Source organism: Heterodontus francisci, chromosome 17 (genome assembly GCF_036365525.1).
Source record: "Heterodontus francisci isolate sHetFra1 chromosome 17, sHetFra1.hap1, whole genome shotgun sequence".
Classification (NCBI taxonomy): domain Eukaryota; kingdom Metazoa; phylum Chordata; class Chondrichthyes; order Heterodontiformes; family Heterodontidae; genus Heterodontus; species Heterodontus francisci.
The window spans coordinates 33,720,749-33,738,988 of NC_090387.1; positions in this window are offsets into that span (position 1 = coordinate 33,720,749).

Consider the following 18,240-nt stretch of genomic DNA (forward strand, 5'->3'; position numbering starts at 1 on the left):
AGTAACATCATTGGTGTAGGGGATAGTGGGAAGGGTTTGAGTTTAAAGTTTATGCACGTTGGGGCTGGGGGGGAAGGTCAGGTGGATGAGGTGGGAGTGGTGGGAGAGAAGTTATTAATTTTATGGTTATTGGGGGGATGGGAGAGGGACAAAATAAATGTATTTAATTTTTTTCATTCATTGTATCTTTAAATATTTAAATTTAGCAAGGCTTTTGATAAGGTCCCACATGGCAGACTGGTCACAATAGTAAAAGCCCATGGGATCCAAGGCAAAGTGGCAAGTTGGATCCAAATTTGGCTCAGAGTCAGGAAGCAAAGGATAATGGTCAATATGTGTTTTTGTGTTTGGAAGGCTGTTTCCAGTGGGGTTCCACAGGGCTCATTGCTAGGTCCTTTGCTTTTTGTGGTATATATCAATGATTTGGCTTTGAATATAGGGGTGGGGGGTGGGGGGCGGAGTTATAATTAAGAAGTTTTCAGATGATACAAAAATTGGCCCTGTGGTTGATAATGAAGAGTAAAGCTATAGACTTCAGGAAGATATCAACAGATTAGTCAGGTGAGCTGAACAGTGGCAAATGGAGGTCAATCCAGACAAGTGTGATGTATTTCATTTGGGGAAGGCTAACAAGGCAGGGGAATGCACAATAAATGGTAGGATACTGAGAAGTGTAGAGGAACAGAGGGACCTTGAAGTGCATGTCCACAGATCCCTGAAGGTGGCTGGACGTGCACTGAAGGTTCACTAAATAGATCCCTGGGATGAGGGGGTTGCCCTATGATGAGAGGCTGAGTAAATTGGGCCTATATTCTCTGGCGTTTAGAAGAATGAGAAGCAATCTCATTGAAACATACAAGATTCTGAAGGGGCTGGATAGGGTAGACACAGAGAGATTATTTCTGCTGGTCGGGGAATCTAAAACATGCTGGCATAGTCTCAGCTTCACTCAAAGGGTTATAAATCTTTGGAATTCTCTACCCAGATGGTTGTGGATGCTCCATTGTTAAATATATTTAAGGCTGGGATAGACAGTTTTTTGGTCTGTCAGGGAATCAAGGGATATGGCGAGCGGGCGGAAAGCGGAGTTGAAGCCTAAGACCAGCCATGATTGTATTGAATGGGGGAGCAGGTTCAATGGGCCATATGGTCTACTCCTGCTCCTAGTTCTTGTGTTCAGGTAGATAAGATGGTCAAGAAGGGATACTTTGCCTTTATTAGCCGAAGCATAGAAGAGATCGGCTGGGAGGTTATAGAACACAGAACATAGAACATAGAACATAGAACAGTACAGCACAGTACAGGCCCTTCGGCCCACGATGTTGTGCCGAACCTTTAACCTACTCTAGGATCAAACTACCTACATACCCTTCATACTACTATCATCCATGTACCTATCCAAGAGTCGCTTAAATGCCCCTAATGTATCTGCTTCTACTACCACCGCTGGCAGTGCATTCCACGCACCCACCACTCTCTGTGTAAAGAACCTACCTCTGACATCTCCCCGAAACCTTCCTCCAATCACCTTAAAATTATGCCCCCTGGTGATAGCCCTTTCCACCCTGGGAAAAAGTCTCTGGCTATCCACTCTATCTATGCCTCTCATCATCTTGTACCCCTCTATCAAGTCACCTCTCATCCTTCTTTGCTCCAATGAGAAAAGCCCTAGCTCCCTCAACCTTTCTTCGTAAAACATGCCCTCCAGTCCAGGCAGCATCCTGGTAAATCTCCTCTGCACCCTCTCTAAAGCTTCCACATCCTTCCTATAATGAGGCGACCAGAACTGAACACAATATTCCAAGTGTGGTCTAACCAGGGCTTGATAGAGCTGCAGCATAACCTCACGGCTCTTAAACTCAATCCCCCTGTTAATGAAAGCCAACACACCATACGCTTTCTTAACAACCCTATCAACTTGGGTGGCAACTTTGAGCGATCTATGGACATGGACCCCAAGATCCCTCTGTTCCTCCACACTACCAAGAATCCTGTCTTTATGCCTGTATTCTGCATTCAAATTCGACCTTCCAAAATAAATCACTTCACACTTTTCCAGGTTGAATTCCATCTGCCACTTTTCAGCCCAGCTCTGCATCCTGTCAATGTTCCATTGCAACCTACAACAGCCTTCCACACTATCCACAACTCCAGCAACCTTCGTGTCATCGGCAAACTTGCTAATCCAGCCTTCCACTTCCTCATCCAAGTCATTTATAAAAATCACAAAGAGCAGAGGTCCCAGAACAGATCCCTGCGGAATACCACTGGTCACCGAGCTCCAGGCTGAATACTTTCCATCTATTACCACCCTCTGTCTTCTATGGGCCAGCCAATTCAGTATCCAGACAGACAACTTACCCTGTATCCCATGCCTCCTTACTTTCTGAATGAGCCTACCATGGGGAACCTTATCAAACGCCTTGCTAAAATCCATATACACCACATCCACTGCTCTTCCTTCATCAACGTGTTTTGTCACATCTTCAAAGAATTCAATAAGGCTTGTGAGGCATGACCTGCCCCTCACAAAGCCATGCTGACTGTCTCTAATCAAACCATGCTTTTCCAGGTAATCATAAGTCCTGTCTCTCAGAATCCTCTCCAATAATTTGCCCACTACCGACGTAAGACTGACTGGTCTATAATTCCCAGGGTTATCCCTATTCCCTTTCTTGAACAAGGGAATAACATTTGCCACCCTCCAATCATCTGGTACTACTCCAGTGGACAGTGAGGACGCAAAGATCATCGCCAAAGGCGTGGCAATCTCTTCCCTCGCTTCCCGTAATATCCTTGGGTATATCCCGTCTGGCCCCGGGGACTTATCTGTCCTCATGTCTTTCAAAATTTCCAGCACATCCTCCCTCTTAACATCAACCTGTTCGAGCATATCAGCCTGTTTCACGCTGTCCTCACAAACGACCAGGTCCCTCTCACTAGTGAATACCGAAGCAAAGTATTCATTTAGGACCTCCCCTACCTCCTCCGACTTCAGGCACAAGTTCCCTCCACTATCCCTGATTGCCCCTACCCTCACTCTGGCCATCCTCTTGTTCCTCACATAAGTGTAGAACGCCTTGGGATTTTCCTTAATCCTACCCGCCAAGACTTTTTCATGTCCCCTTCTAGCTCTCCTAAGTCCATTCTTCAGTTCCTTCCTGGCTACCTTGTAACCCTCTAGAGCCCTGTCTGATCCTTGCTTCCTCAACCTTAAGTAAGCTTCCTTCTTCCTCTTGACTAGCTGTTCCACATCTCTTGTCATCCAAGGTTCCTTCACCCTACCATCCCTTTCTTGCCTCATCGGGACAAACCTATCCAGCAGTCGCAGCAAGTGCTCCCTAAACAACCTCCACATTTCTGTCGTGCATTTCCCTGAGAACATCTGTTCCCAATTTATGCTCTCCAGTTCCTGCCTAATAGCATTGTAATTCCCCCTCCCCCAATTAAATATTTTCCCATCCCGTCTGCTCCTGTCCCTCTCCATGACTATAGTAAAGGTCAGGGAGTTGTGATCACTATCACCGAAATGCTCTCCCACCGAGAGATCTGCCACCTGGCCTGGTTCGTTGCCAAGCACCAAATCCAACATAGCCTCCCCTCTAGTCGGCCTATCTACATACTGAGTCAGGAAACCTTCCTGGACACACCTGACAAAAACTGCTCCATCCAAACTATTTGCACTAAGGAGGTTCCAATCAATATTACGGAAGTTGAAGTCACCCATGACAACAACCCTGTTACTTCTGCACCTTTCCAAAATCTGCCTCCCAATCTGTTCTTCCATGTCTCTGTTGCTATTGGGGGGTCTATAGAAAACTCCCAATAAAGTGACTGCTCCTTTCCTGTTTCTGACTTCCACCCATACTGACTCAGTAGACAAACCGTCCTCGACGGCCTCCCTTTCTGCAGCTGTGATACTATCCCTGATTAGCAATGCCACTCCCCCACCTCTTTTACCTCCCTCCCTATTCCTTTTGAAACATCTAAACCCCGGAACATCCAACATCCATTCCTGCCCCTGTGATATCCAAGTCTCCGTAATGGCCACAACATCGTAGCTCCAAGTACTAATCCATGCTCTAAGTTCATCACCCTTATTCCTGACACTTCTTGCATTAAAATAGACACCCTTCAAATCATCATACTGGCTGCAACTTTGCCCTGTCAACTGTCTAACCTTCCTCACAGACTCTCTGCACTCTGTATCTGCCTGTTCAACAGCTACCCCATCCACTGATCCGTAGTTCCGGTTACCATCCCCCTGCCAAACTAGTTTAAACCCTCCCGAAGAGCGCTAGCAAACCGCCCGCCCAGGATATTGGTGCCCCTCCAGTTCAGATGCAACCCGTCCTTCTTGTACAGGTCCCACCTTCCCCAGAAGGTATCCCAATGATCCACATATCTGAAGCCCTCCCTCCTACACCAGCTCTGTAGCCACGTGTTCAGCTGCACTCGCTCTCTGTTTCTAGCCTCACTAGCACGTGGCACCGGTATCAATCCTGAGATTACTATCCTGCTCGTCCTGCCTTTTAGCTTCCAACCTAACTCCCTATATTCGCTTTTCAGGTCCTCATCCCTTTTCCTAGCTATGTCATTGGTACCGATGTGTACCACGACTTCTGGCTGCTCCCCCTCCCCCTTAAGAATCCCGTAGACTCGATCCGAGACATCCCTGACCCTGGCACCCGGGAGGCAACATACCATCCGGGAGTCTCGTTCGCGACCACAGAATCTCCTGTCTGTTCCTCTAACCATTGACTCTCCTATCACTATCGCTCTCCTATTCTCCCCCCTTCCCTTCTGAGCCACTGAGCCAGGCTCAGTGCCAGAGACCTGGCCGCTGTGGCTTTCCCCTGGTAGGTCGTCCCCCCCAACCGTATCCAAAACGGTATACTTATTATTGAGGGGAACGGCCACAGGGGATCCCTGCACTGTGCGCCTGTTCCCTTTCCCTCCCCTGACGGTCACCCAGCTACCTTTATCCTGTAACTTAGGTGTCACTACTTCCCTGTAACTGCTCTCTATCACCCCCTCAGCCGCCTGAATGATCTGAAGTTCATCCAGCTCCAGTTCCCTAACGTGGTCTGTGAGGAGCTGGAATTGGGTGCACATCTCACAGGTGAAGTCAGCAGGGACACAAGTGGTGACCCTTACCTCCCACATCCTGCAAGAGGAGCATGCAACTGCCCTAGCTTCCATCCCCTCTGTTCTAAATTGACACAGAGATTAAGTAAAAATAAAGGAAAACCTTACCTTACCAAACCCTCCACACAAGAGTGCTTTTTTTTTGGTTAGAGGAAGATGGGTGGGAGGCACTACAGGTGTAGTGTTTCGGGTTTAGCCACTGCCCGAATATATATGTTCACTTACCCAGCAGTCCCCGATCCGCGTCCGCTGAATCGCTAGGTAAGTACTTTATACTGAAACTTACCTTCCCAGCTGCCCCCTGGCTCGCACTCTCACTGCTACCGCTGTTCAAAAAGAAGCTGCCGAATCGCTAGGTAAGTACTTCATACTGAAACTTACCTTCCCAGCTGCCCCCTGGCTTGCACTCTCACTGCTACCGCTGTTCAAAAAGAAGCTGCCGAATCGCTAGGTAAATACTTTATACTGAAACTTACCTTCCCAGCTGCCCCCTGGCTCGCACTCTCACTGCTACCACTGTTCAAAAAGAAGCTGCCGAATCGCTAGGTAAGTACTTTATACTGAAACTTACCTTCCCAGCTGCCCCCTGGCTCGCACTCTCACTGCTATCGCTGTTATGCTGGAACTGTATGAAACACTAGTTAAGCCACAGTTGGAGTACTGCATGCAGTCTGGTCACTACACTATAGGAAAGATGTGATTGCACCAGAGTGGGTACAGAGTAGATTTATAACGATGTTGCCTGGACTGGAGAATTTTAGTTATGAGGAAGGATTGGATAGGTTAGGGTGGTTTTCTTTGGAACAGAGGAGGCTGAGTGGAGACCTAATTGAAGTGTATACAATTATGAAGGGTCCAGATAGAGTGGATCGGAAGGCCCTATTCCCCTTGTTTGAGAGGTCCATAACCAGGGGCCATAGATTTAGGGTAAGAGGTAAGAGATTTAGAGGGGATACGAGTGGAAATCTTTTCACCCAGAGGGTGATGGGGATCTGGAACTCACTGCCTGAAAGGGTGGTAAAGGCAGAAACTCTCATAACATTTAAAAAGTACTTGGATATGCACTTGAAGTGCCTTAACCTACAAGGCTACAAAACAAGAGCTGGAAAGTGGGATTAGGCTGGCTGTCTACTTGTCGGACACGATGGGCCGAATGGCCTCTTTCCGTGCTGTCAATTTTTACGATTTGAATGATGACAGTATTGGTAGGAGTGACCACTGCCCAAAGTCCCTTCTTCATACTGAGGACACCCTCCATCATGTTGTATGGCATTACCATCATGCTCAACGGGATAGGCTCAGAACAGATCTAGCAGTTCAAAATTCTGAAGTGCTGTGGGTCATCAGAAGCAGTAGAATTATATTTAACCAAAATCTGTAACCTCATAGCCCAGCATATCCCTCACTCTACCATTGCCATCAAGATAGGGGACAAAACCTGGTTCAATGGGAAGTGTAAGAGAGCATGCCAGGAACAGCATGAGGCATATGTAAAAATGAGCATCCAACCTGATGAAGCTGCAACACAGGACTACATGCATGCTAAACAGCAGAAGCAGCATGTGATAGAGCTAAGCAATCTCACAACTAACAGATCAGGTCAAAGCTCTGCAGCTACCACATCCAGTAGTGAATGGTGGTGGACAATTAAACAACTAACCAGAGGAGCAGTCTCCAAAACATCCTCATCCTCAATGATGGGGGAACCCAGTGTGTCAGTGCAAAGGACAAGGCTGAAGCATTTGCAACCAGCTTCAGCCAGGAGTGCCAAGTGGATGACCAATCTCGTCCTCTGCCTGAGCAGCCATCATTATAGATGCCAGTCTTCAGACAATTCAATTCAAACCATGTGATATTAAGAAATGGTGAAGGCACTGGACACACAAAGGCTATGAGGCCTGACAACACCCCGGCTGTAGGACTGAAGACATGTGCTCCAGAACTAGCTGCGCCCTTAGCCAAGCTGTTCCAGTGCAGCTACAATACTGGCATCTGCCTGACAATGTGGGATATTGCCCATGTATATCCTGTCCACAAAAAGCAGGACAAATCCAATCCGACCAATTACTGTCCCATCAGTCTTTTTTTTATTCGTTTGGGGGATGTGGGCATCGCTGGCAATGCCAGCATTTAGCACCCATCCCTAATTGCCCTTGAGAAGGTGGTGGTGAGCTGCCTTCCTGAACCACTGCAGTCCTTGGGGTGTAGGTACACCAACAGTGCTGGGATTTTGACCCAGCGACAGTGAAGGATGGGATTTTGACCCAGCGACAGTGAAGGAGCGGCGATATAGTCCCAAGTCAGGATGGTGTGTGGCTTGGAGGGGAACTTGCAGGTGGTGGTGTTCCTATGCATCTTCTGCCCTTGTCCAAATCACATCACACATGTGCCAGGCAATGACCATCTCCAACAAGAGAGAATCAAACTATGTCCCCTTGATATACCATTGTTGAATCCCCCACCAACATCCTGGGGGTTACCATTGAAACAGAAATTTAACTGGACCAGTCATATAAATACTGTGGTTACAAGAGCAGGTCAGAGCCTGGGAATTCTGTGGTGAGTAACTCACCTCCTGACTCCCCAAAGCCTGTCCACCATCTACAAGGTACAAGTCAGGAGTATGATGGAATACTCTCCACTTGCCTGGATGAGTACAGCTCCAACAACACTCAAGGAGCTCGCCACCATACAAGACAAAGCAGCCCGCTTGATCAGCACCCCATCCAGCACCTTAAACATTTATTTCCTCCACTACTGACGCACAGTGGTAGCAGTGTGTACCATCTACAAGATACACTGCAGCAACTCATCAAGGCTCCTTCGACAGCACCTTCCAAACCTGCGATCTCTACCACCTGGAAAGACAAGGGCAGCAGACGTGTGGGACTACCTGCAAGTTCCCTTCCGAGCCACACACCATCCTGACTTGGAACTATATCGCCGTTCCTTCACTGTCGCTGGGTCAAAATCCTGGAACTCCCACCCTAACAACACTGTTGGTGTACCTAAACCAAATGGACTGCAGCGGTTCAAGAAGGCAGCTCACCACAACCTGCTCAAGAGCAATTAGGGATGGGCAATAAATGCTGGCCTTGCCAGCGATGCTGACATCCCAAGAGCGAATTTTTAAAAAGCCTGCTCTTTGGGCTTTTAGATGCCATAACTTGGGATAGTTTTATTTTTGATCAAGATTCCACTTTATCTCCCTAAGTATATACAGTAATTTTTAAAATCAGATTTAATCTGTCTGCTGGTCCTTTGACATTATTCCTGTTCACCTCGGTCACTCCAAGGACAGTACAGCTTTAAGATCTTCCCCTGTTTGCAGGTGCTCCGTAACTGTGACTGTCAGTACAAAGTTTATCGGATTGTGGATGCTTTCTCATCCCCCTCCATCTCTATGGTATTAAGTGTTTTCAGTGTGCATAGACACAGCTACCAAAAAAGAGAATTTTAAAGAGAACTATTTCCATGACAACAGCTATTTGTTTATGTTCTTTGGCTAAGGTTACACTGCTGTGGTTCTCTCTGAGTAGAATGAGAAAGAATGGAGGTTCCTGCAGTCTCTCAGAGCCTATTCACTGTAGATAATTAAGCTGTACAACGCAAGCTATTGGCTGCCCCCAACTCCCCATCACTTACACAATAGTCCTGCAATGCTTAATGAAGTAAAAGTTGTTGATATGCTAAAGTCTTTAAGGGAAACTCAAGGGCGCTATTAAGTAAAGCCCAATTTTGAAAGAATGTAGCTTTGTACTCACCCCTTTCATCAAAGTGCTGGTTCCCATGTGCAAAATTTCTTACAGCTTTCCTCCTTTTGCCCACCTTATTTATTATGAAACTCTATGTAAATCCTCTCTCTTCATAATTTCTCTCACTCTTTTTGACACCTCATTGTCCCTCTTCTTTCATCCATGATGTTACCTCTGTCTTTCCCACCTTTCTTCCACTCATTCATTCTCTTAGATACGCAGAATTACATAGAAATTTGGCCTAATAGTCTACGTTGCTGTTTATCTTCCACTTAAGCAGCAGTCCTGATCCCACATGTGTCTACACTACTCCCATATCCCTTATCCTCCTTCCCTTCAATGATCTATCCAACCTATTCGTAAATGTTGACATGTTTTCCACTTTAATCAGCAACTTTTCATTTCATAGCCTCATTAACCTCCACATAAAATAAATTTCTGTTGATTTTTGCTCTAAATCTCTGATGTTTTATCTTATAATGATGTCCCCTCATTTTATACCTATACTTTTTTACCCACAACTTTTCATTATATCCTGTATCAAATTTTTTGGGTGAGGTCGCCAATTAACCTGTTCAAGACACATACAGCATTTTCTTTCACATCTAAGATTGTCAATTATATTTTTCTATTTATTAATTATGTAAATAAATGAAGATACAGTGACCAAAATAGTAGGTCATGGATATTCTTTCAATTTGCCTTTCCAATACCATTGTAAATCTGTGATGCCCAATGCCATTATAAGTTTTGAGTCCTGACAATGTATTGATTTCTATATTATACAATAAAAAGTTGTGAAAATATTACTTTTTAATGATTGATTGAAGAAAATCTAGTTTCAAGTTTCAAATACCTAAAGTTACCATCATATATATATATATACATATGAAAAATACAGCTTCAATTTAAATGATGGCAAAGTGAACAACCTGGACAGAGAGAGGGTTCCGAAGTGATGGATGTGGCACTGGAGGCAATAGTGGTGGAGGTGGGCAGGAGGAGAGATACCAAGGTTCCGCGGGGAGAGGGGGTTGGGGGGGGGGCAGGAGACCCGCAAGAAAGAAGTAGGAGTAGGTCACCAGGGAGGTCAACTCCCAAAATCTGGGCCTGAGGATCTTGCAACAGTGTCATAAGAGGTCTAATAACCTCATATGGGTGTTCAAGGTCAGTGAATGCATCTTCAGATGACATCTCCTACTCACCACACCACCAATCTCTCATACTGCTCAATGCACCACACTCCCATCACTCACCCATCAGCGCTCCCCAGCACTCAGGCTAACACTCAGATACTCCACTTCACACACAATGCTGACAGACTCACACCCACTTCTTGCTGCCTCCACATAACCTACTATGGCAGGCACATCACCCATTGTGTAACACAATCAATGACATTTGCTCTCTCTCTTGCAGGATAGGGTGGCACGCAATAGAAGGGAGCAGAGCATAACCAGTGGGGGACAAGGTCACCCTCATCTCCTGAGCCCTATGGAGGAGATGGTTCTCTGCATCATGTGGCTGGCTGCGACAGGGCCTATGGTATCTGGCATCACTGAGAACATTGAGGATGATGGTATGTTCCTGCCTTATTCCCTTTCTCAACTTCCAGCAACCCTCATCCTGCTGTCTGTCATAATGAGAAACCTACTGATGGTGTGACCATGGGCTTCTTGTGTCCTATCCCAGTCCCCTTCCCTCATCCCAACCCTCCCCTTTCTGAGTTCCTGCTTTCAGGCACCCAAGAACAGCCGCCTATTCCAGTTCCAGCAGTCCAAGAAGGAAGAGAGAGAGCAACAGCACAGCACTGATGAAGAGGCCCCATCGCTTAACCTTACGCTCGCAGTCACCAACTCAGATATTGGCACTACACGTACCTTGAAGGCTAGTATAGACATAGAATCAGCATGTGGTGAGTTAGCCGGGCACAAGTGAGCTGCAGCCAGGCCAGGGGGAAAGGACGGTTTGTTTGCCAGCTTATCGGAGGGTGGTATCACAGACAAGTTCTGTTGCCGAAAACTCCGATGAGGACCTTGATTGGGCGGTATACAGGAACGCAGATGGGTATACCGATATGTTGGGGGCATTGGCTGATCTGTCAGGCAGCCTCCTGTCAATAAGAATGGAGGAGTCCAGCTCCAAGTTGGCAGAGGGCATCGTGTAGAGCTTGCCCTCTCCTCTGCTTCATCTCCCTGTCATCCTGCAGAGATACTGTCACTGCTGTTCCTATAGTTGTTTCAGCCTTTGTGTGGACAGGACACCTACTCCCCTGCCAAAACCGAGAGGATGCAGCAACACTCTCAATACTTCGAAGACACTCCGGAGTACTTCCAGACATTATGTGATTGAAAAAGTTCTTTAAAATTACCTTATCTGCAATCAAGCTGCCTGGCCCTTTAAATAATGCTAGTGTTGGGCCCATCCTCCAGCAGAATGCTTGTTTGCAGAGTGATCTACGAAGATGTTGCATGGACCTGCATAGTCCAAATTTGGTATCCTGGCATCACACCCCTGCGTGCACCTTCTCCTCACAGATGCTGCATAGATTGCTCGGCAAGCAGCTGGTGGTACAGAGCACCCCACAAAAGTGGTGTTACACAACGGAATTTCGTGCCCTATGTCTCTGAATAGGAAACAGGCATTCCAAGGCACATTGCATGCAAACAGAACAGTACCACCACAATGAACCTCACAGAAGTAAATATTGGAAGATTTGTAAATAGCTGCAAGGTAAAGAAATCCAGAAAAATGGAAAACAGAATACAATGGCAAAGATGTTTTTGAATTATGATAGTAACTTCTCTATCATGTAAATGTGTGAATCTCCCATTACCATATTGAATTAGTAAGAATAGACGTCAAAATACAAAGAAAATTACAAGATGTTGTTAAAGTACATTTCAACATTTAATTAATTATATATTTAAATTCTTATAAATGCTAAGATCATTATTAAGTTTCACATTTTATGACATGATATTGGTTCATTATCTATAACATACAAATAAAGCAATTATTTAGTCCGGCATTGTTGCTCCAGAAATTATACAGTTTGGTTGATGTTTAATTATGTGATAAGTGATTTGATGCATGGAAATGTTCATTTTAACAGAAAATCAGTGTTTGAAGTTCAGTGTAAGTTCACTGTGCATTGATCTTCTTCATTTTTCTACCCCAGGATCAACTACGGGCAATTTTTGTTTCTTATCCCAGTTCTTCCAACTTTTTCTCTACATTAGATTGGCTTATTCTCAAGATCCTTTGTTGCCATTTAGATTTTTTTCTTTTCCATTTATGCCATATTTTCCTCCATCATGCTTATCCCTCGCATCCATACTAACATTTTAAATCAGGTAGGGAGAGGAGGCCACAGTTACAACTATTACTGCTCCTTTGTCGCTCACCTAACTTTTTCCCTTCATCTCTCCCCATCAACCCTCAGATTAACCACTTTGCTGTCAACATTTTCTGTTTAGTATTTGAATGACCTCAGATTGACATATTTTAGTTTCTAGGAGATGTTCACTTGTAAATGCCAGTCAAGGCACTGATTTGAACTTAGGAATCTTAGTCTGGATGCTAATGTTCTTAACGCGGTTTCAAGGCATTTCAGTGGGGGACCTTCAATAATAAATAGCGCATGAAAAAAATGATACAGAGAAAAGCAACATCAGAATAAGATGGAAGTAAAGTTCAAGATTTTTGCCATGGTGGTTTTGAAAGCTATCTTATAACCTTCACCCCATTTCCACTTTAAGAAAGGTAAGACGCCTATCGGTGTTTTTCACTTCACTTTCCATTGAGACTCTTTTGTATAACCTGTTTTATTTCATGCAGAAATCCAGCCATTTTGTGTCCATTATGCACCATCAATGCATTGCTGCTGGGAGCCTTTCATGGCTAAACACTGAGAGGTTCTGAGGTTATGCTAATTTTTGACAAAGGCAGAGAAGTGGAGACAGAGCAGGGCAGGGAAAAGGACCCTTGCTGTCAAATAATTAGAGGCACAAAGGATCATTTTATATTCCACAGGACTATCCCAGGGTGTTTAACTCTAACTAAATTACAAAGTCGAAGAGGAAATCCAACTGTAAACAAACAGGTTTTTATTGCATTTTATGTCAGCAGATGTTACCCTTTTTTGACAAAGATAACCCAAGCTGGAGGTCAAACTTACTTCAAAAAATGATTTTTATTCAGAGTCCTCGAAAACTTTCTGTAGAATGAAAAGAGAGTAAAGTAATAGGAAAATAACACAACTATGAATAAAACCCATGCGTTTTTGAGATGTTTAGCATATTTGCACTTTTCTTGACAAGTTGTGGTAAGTAAGCTGGTACTCTGATTTATATCCTGAAAAGTTACCCTGTGACCTGATCCTCTCGTGAACCCAGGCTGCCTTTGATACACATGTCCTGGACATGGCAAGGCTAGTTTCAACCTTTGCCCCAGTACTCACGTTTCTTCCAGATTTACTATTTCAAAAATCTTACTGAGTTACGTTTTCATTACAGAATGTACGTAACAGAAAAAATTTGCAAAGAAATAAAAATAATCCAATGACAGGTAAATAATAACCTAGAGCACAAGGAGCAGTTGTAAATGTAAATGTAAATCTAAATAATTGGTTTCTCATATCTTTTCCGAATTAAACCTTGTTCGTCATGATAAAAGGTGATTCTATATTAGAGTCAGAATATCAGGGGACAGCTGATTAAGCATTATTGATTGATTTGTAGAACAAAGGAATCAGCATGTTGCAATTCCAAAACTGATTGCATTCTGTTAACTTTTATCTTTGTATCATTACCTAAGCTTGAGCTTCCTATTTCTCCTGCTTGACTCGAGAGAAACTACATTCTTTGCAAAAAGCATTGTGATTTTGAGATCCACTGTTTTTTATAGCTCAGCTGGAATGGGTGCTTTTAAAATGCATAGTGCTTAGGCAACAATTAGTTATGTTATAACTAGAATTATTGGTCCGGATTTTGCTGTGGTAATGACAGAGAAACTGTCAAGTGTTTGCTGGCATTACTCCACTGAAAATGACAGTGCGTTTGGGAGACTGGACATGTGCAGAATAACATGGAAATCTGGAAGTTGCTGTCAGTGAGTCTACGCTCCTCTATAAGGTGTGCTGTAGGGGTTCCTACAGACTGCAATCTCCATTGCCATCATAATTTGATGTAAACTTCCACTTCTACTGGTTAGTCTTGCTACAAAAACCCTTGGAAAACTAACATCTTGTTGAATGGGATGTAACTGAGTTTTTAACAGCATACTAAATACATAATTACTGCCAAGCACTTACTGGCCCTGAAAACCAATTTTATATTTATGGAATGACATATTTCTCCACAATGATAAAAAAATTCCATATATTTTTTTTTAAATAACTTTTTCTTTTTTTGAAAAGTCTGTTTATCTTTGTTTTAGCTTCTATCTTAATTCAGTCATAATCATTTCGCTATCTGAAAATTTTAATTAAAAGTGAACATTCAGTGCTTTTAGCTTCTTGGTTTGCTGTGTGTGAATACTTCAATGTGATTGGCTGCTTACGTGCTTTCTGACATCACATAAGAACATAAGAAATAGGAGCAGGAGTAGGCCCTATGGCCCCTTGAGGCTGCTCCACCATTCAATACAATCATGGCTGATCTGATCTTGGCCTCAACTCCATTTTCCTGCCTGTTCCCCATAACCCTTGACTTCCTGACAGTTCAAAAATCTGTCTATCTCAGCCTTGAATATACTCAATGACTCAGCCTCCACAGATTTCTGGGGAAGAGAAGTCCAAAGATTCACAACCCTCTGAGAGAAGAAATTCCTCCTCATCTCCATCTTAGTTTAGTTTAGTTTAGAGATACAGCACTGAAACAGGCCCTTCGGCCCACCGAGTCTGTGCCGACCATCAACCACCCATTTATACTAATCCTACACTAATCCCATATTCCTACCACATCCCCACCTGTCCCTATATTTCCCTACCACCTACCTATACTAGGGGCAATTTATAAAGGCCAATTAACCTATCAACCTGCAAGTCTTTGGCATGTGGGAGGAAACCGGAGCACCCGGAGGAAACCCACGCAGACACAGGGAGAACTTGCAAACTCCACACAGGCAGTACCCAGAATTGAACCCGGGTCGCTGGAGCTGTGAGGCTGCGGTGCTAACCACTGCGCCACTGTGCCAGCAACTCTTATTCTTAAACTATGCCCCTTGTTCTAGATTCCCCCACATGGGGAAACAATCTCTCAGTACCTACCCTGTAAAGTCCCCTCAGAATCGTATATGTTTCAATAAGATCACCTCTCATTCTTCTAAACTCCAATGAGTATAGGCCCAACCTGCTCAACCTTTCCTCATAAGATAACCCCTTCATCCCAAGAATCAACCCAGCGGACCTTCTCTGAACTGCCTCCAATGAAAGGAGGCAAATATGGAGACCAAAGCTGTGTGCAGAACTTTAGGTGCAGTCTCACCAATGCCCTGTACATCTGTAGGAAGACTTCCTTACTTTTATATTCCATCCCCCTTGGAATAAAAGCCAACATTCCATTTGCCTCCCTAATTCAAAGTGATTCCTGACAATGCAGCCGGCCACTGACGTCATCAGGCTGCGCCAAGGTGCGCACATGCGCAGACGGGCTCCTGCTCTCTGCGCGTGCGTTGCGTTCCAACTTGCCAGGACTGGTTAGCACATGCGCCGATGACGTCATCATGTGGTGCGTATCTTTGGGCAACGCGCCTGGTCGGCCTCTGCGCATGCACTTTACGCGTATAGCAATGCAACGCTAACGGGTATTCACCCATGCGTCAAGCTCCGCTCCCCCCCACTGCTCTCTCCGGCCGCTCCGCTCTTTCGGCCGCTCCGCACCCCCCCCCCCCCGCCCCCGTCCCCGGCCTGCTCCGTTCCCCCCACCCCCACCGATCCCCGGCGCACTCCGCTCCCCCCCCCCACCCCAGCCCGCTCTGCTTCTCCCCCCACCCCCGCTGTCTCCGGCCCACTCCACTCCCTCCCCCCCCCACTGCCAGCCCGCTCCGGTCCCCCCCGTCCCTGGTCTGCTCGCTTGCTCGCTCTCTCCCTCCTGCCAGCCATTGTGTGCTGCCATGTGTTTAGGTTAGGTTGCCTTCATGTGATTATTTGAGCAGCGCCATCTTTAGTCCTAGCAACTGCTTGAAGTCGTCGACATTTGTGCATGTGCCACTGCAGCGCCACCTAGTGGTAGTGTTGTCAGCAAACGCAGCCTTCCTAATTACTACTTGTATCCGCATGCTAATTTTTTTGTTTTATGTACAAGGACTCCTAGATCCCTCTGTACTGCAGCACTCTACATTTAAACAATAATTGGTTTATCACTGCTGCTGCACACCAAGATATCCCCTTGACTTAATGCCAGATTTAAATTGCCATCAGGAAGGGGGAAAACAGGTAGGCAGCTTTCTTCGAGGTCAGCGACAAGCTTTCTTGCATTAACATTTACCTCAAAGTGCAGGCCGTTAGTTTCCGTTGATGGGCAAGAAATTATTTTGCATAGTGAGAGATTTAGGATATTTTAAGATGTTCTAATAATAGATTACTGTATCCATCTTTATTATAAATATGGAATAAATATTAATAAGTGTGCCACTATTTTAATTCTTGTAATCTGTGTAAAAGTAATGCTGAAATTCTTCATAATGAAGCAAAATGGGTATATTTAGAAGGTAAACTGGAGATAAACGTATCTATGATGTAAATGCAGAAAGGAGAATCCCTTAGGAGCAAACATTAAGACATGAAAAATGATCATTCAGAGAAAATTCTGGACAGACAGGTATCGTTCAAGCCTAGTGCACAAAATGGTCTGTTGGTTCTGTATTTTCTTAATATATTCCTAATCCAGTAGGGGGGGGATTTTCATTCACAGGTGAAAAACCAGCGGAGTCATATGCCGCCCACCCACGAGCTGCAGTAAATGCTGCAGGGGCAACCTACTGGCTTCGAGCCTGCAAAGATTGAGTGGCCAAGAGGCCGCCAGGCTTACAGTTAAGTAAGTCATGAGGGCCTGGATTCAGGGGGGGGTTTCACAGGTTGACGGGTGTGGGAAGGGAGGCGATGCTGTGTGTATGGGTAGAACCTAGAATGGCAGAGGCCCAAACTTCCTTTATGGAGCCCGAATGAGCACCCCTGCTCATCTGGGATCCACAAAGACGAGCTCTAAACTTAACTAGCAAGGCACACACTGGGGGTGTGTCAGATTTTACTAAGTGTTGTATGCTGACTCCAGTGCTAAGAGTGGAAATATTTAAGATTTCCAGCATCCGCAGTACTTTTCTTTCGTATTTTCCAATGCTGCTCATGGGCAAGCTTAATTTGAAATTATACTTTTATAGTGACTACTGGTAAAATGCTTTCTTTATCCTGGCAAGCATAGCTTGAAAGTCTTGTAGCTGAGTATCGAGGCGATTTGATCTGGAGTGGACTCTTCACTAAACCTTTCATGCATGGGGACCAAATGGAGCCACTGAGAGAAAAATAGTTTCAAGTATGTGACTAGGACTGAAGTGGCTTCATTTGATGTTTCTGGAAATTACTCATCTTATACTTATGACTTGGTTTGAAGAGGGCTTGTGATCCCTCAGTGCTTATCATCCAGTAAAATTGCTGCCACTGTGTTATTAATCGTCATTCTAGTTCCTGCTAGTTGCCTTGTGTTAATTCCTGATATTCAAATACATTGCAAATAGATTGTCCTCAGCAATCTGCTTGGTAGCTTGTGTAACTTTTCAGCAAATGAGAACTAGAATCATTGCTGTTTTTCAGTCTTTGGACCTTTTCTGACAAATTCTTTGAACCTTCACCCTTTGCAATTTAGTGTGTAAACATGGTCATCTATGTAATCTATACAAAAATGGTAGGAAGTTAATAAAATACCTGTAGACCAGATACCTTTCTTTTTGCCAAATAAGTGGGCTTGAGAGATTTAGTGCATACTACTTCAAACTTCTAAAAACACAGTTCATTGTTCCTAATATAATTTCCTGTTGTAGTTCCCTTTCTGGACTAGCATATATATTCTCACTCATGCTTAAGCAGTCTGACTAAGCTAGAGAGCTGAGCCAAAAGTACTTCCCTTAAGTTTACAGCCAACTCCGAACACAACATAAGAGAAGTATTATTTTTTTAACCAAGAGTATACCTGGCGGGCAGCCATAAAGGCGGGGCTAAAGCGTGGCGAGTCGAAGAGACTTAGCAGTTGGCAGGAAAAAAGACAGAGGCGCAAGGGGAGAGCCAACTGTGTAACAGCCCCGACAAACAAATTTTTCTGCAGCACCTGTGGAAGAGCCT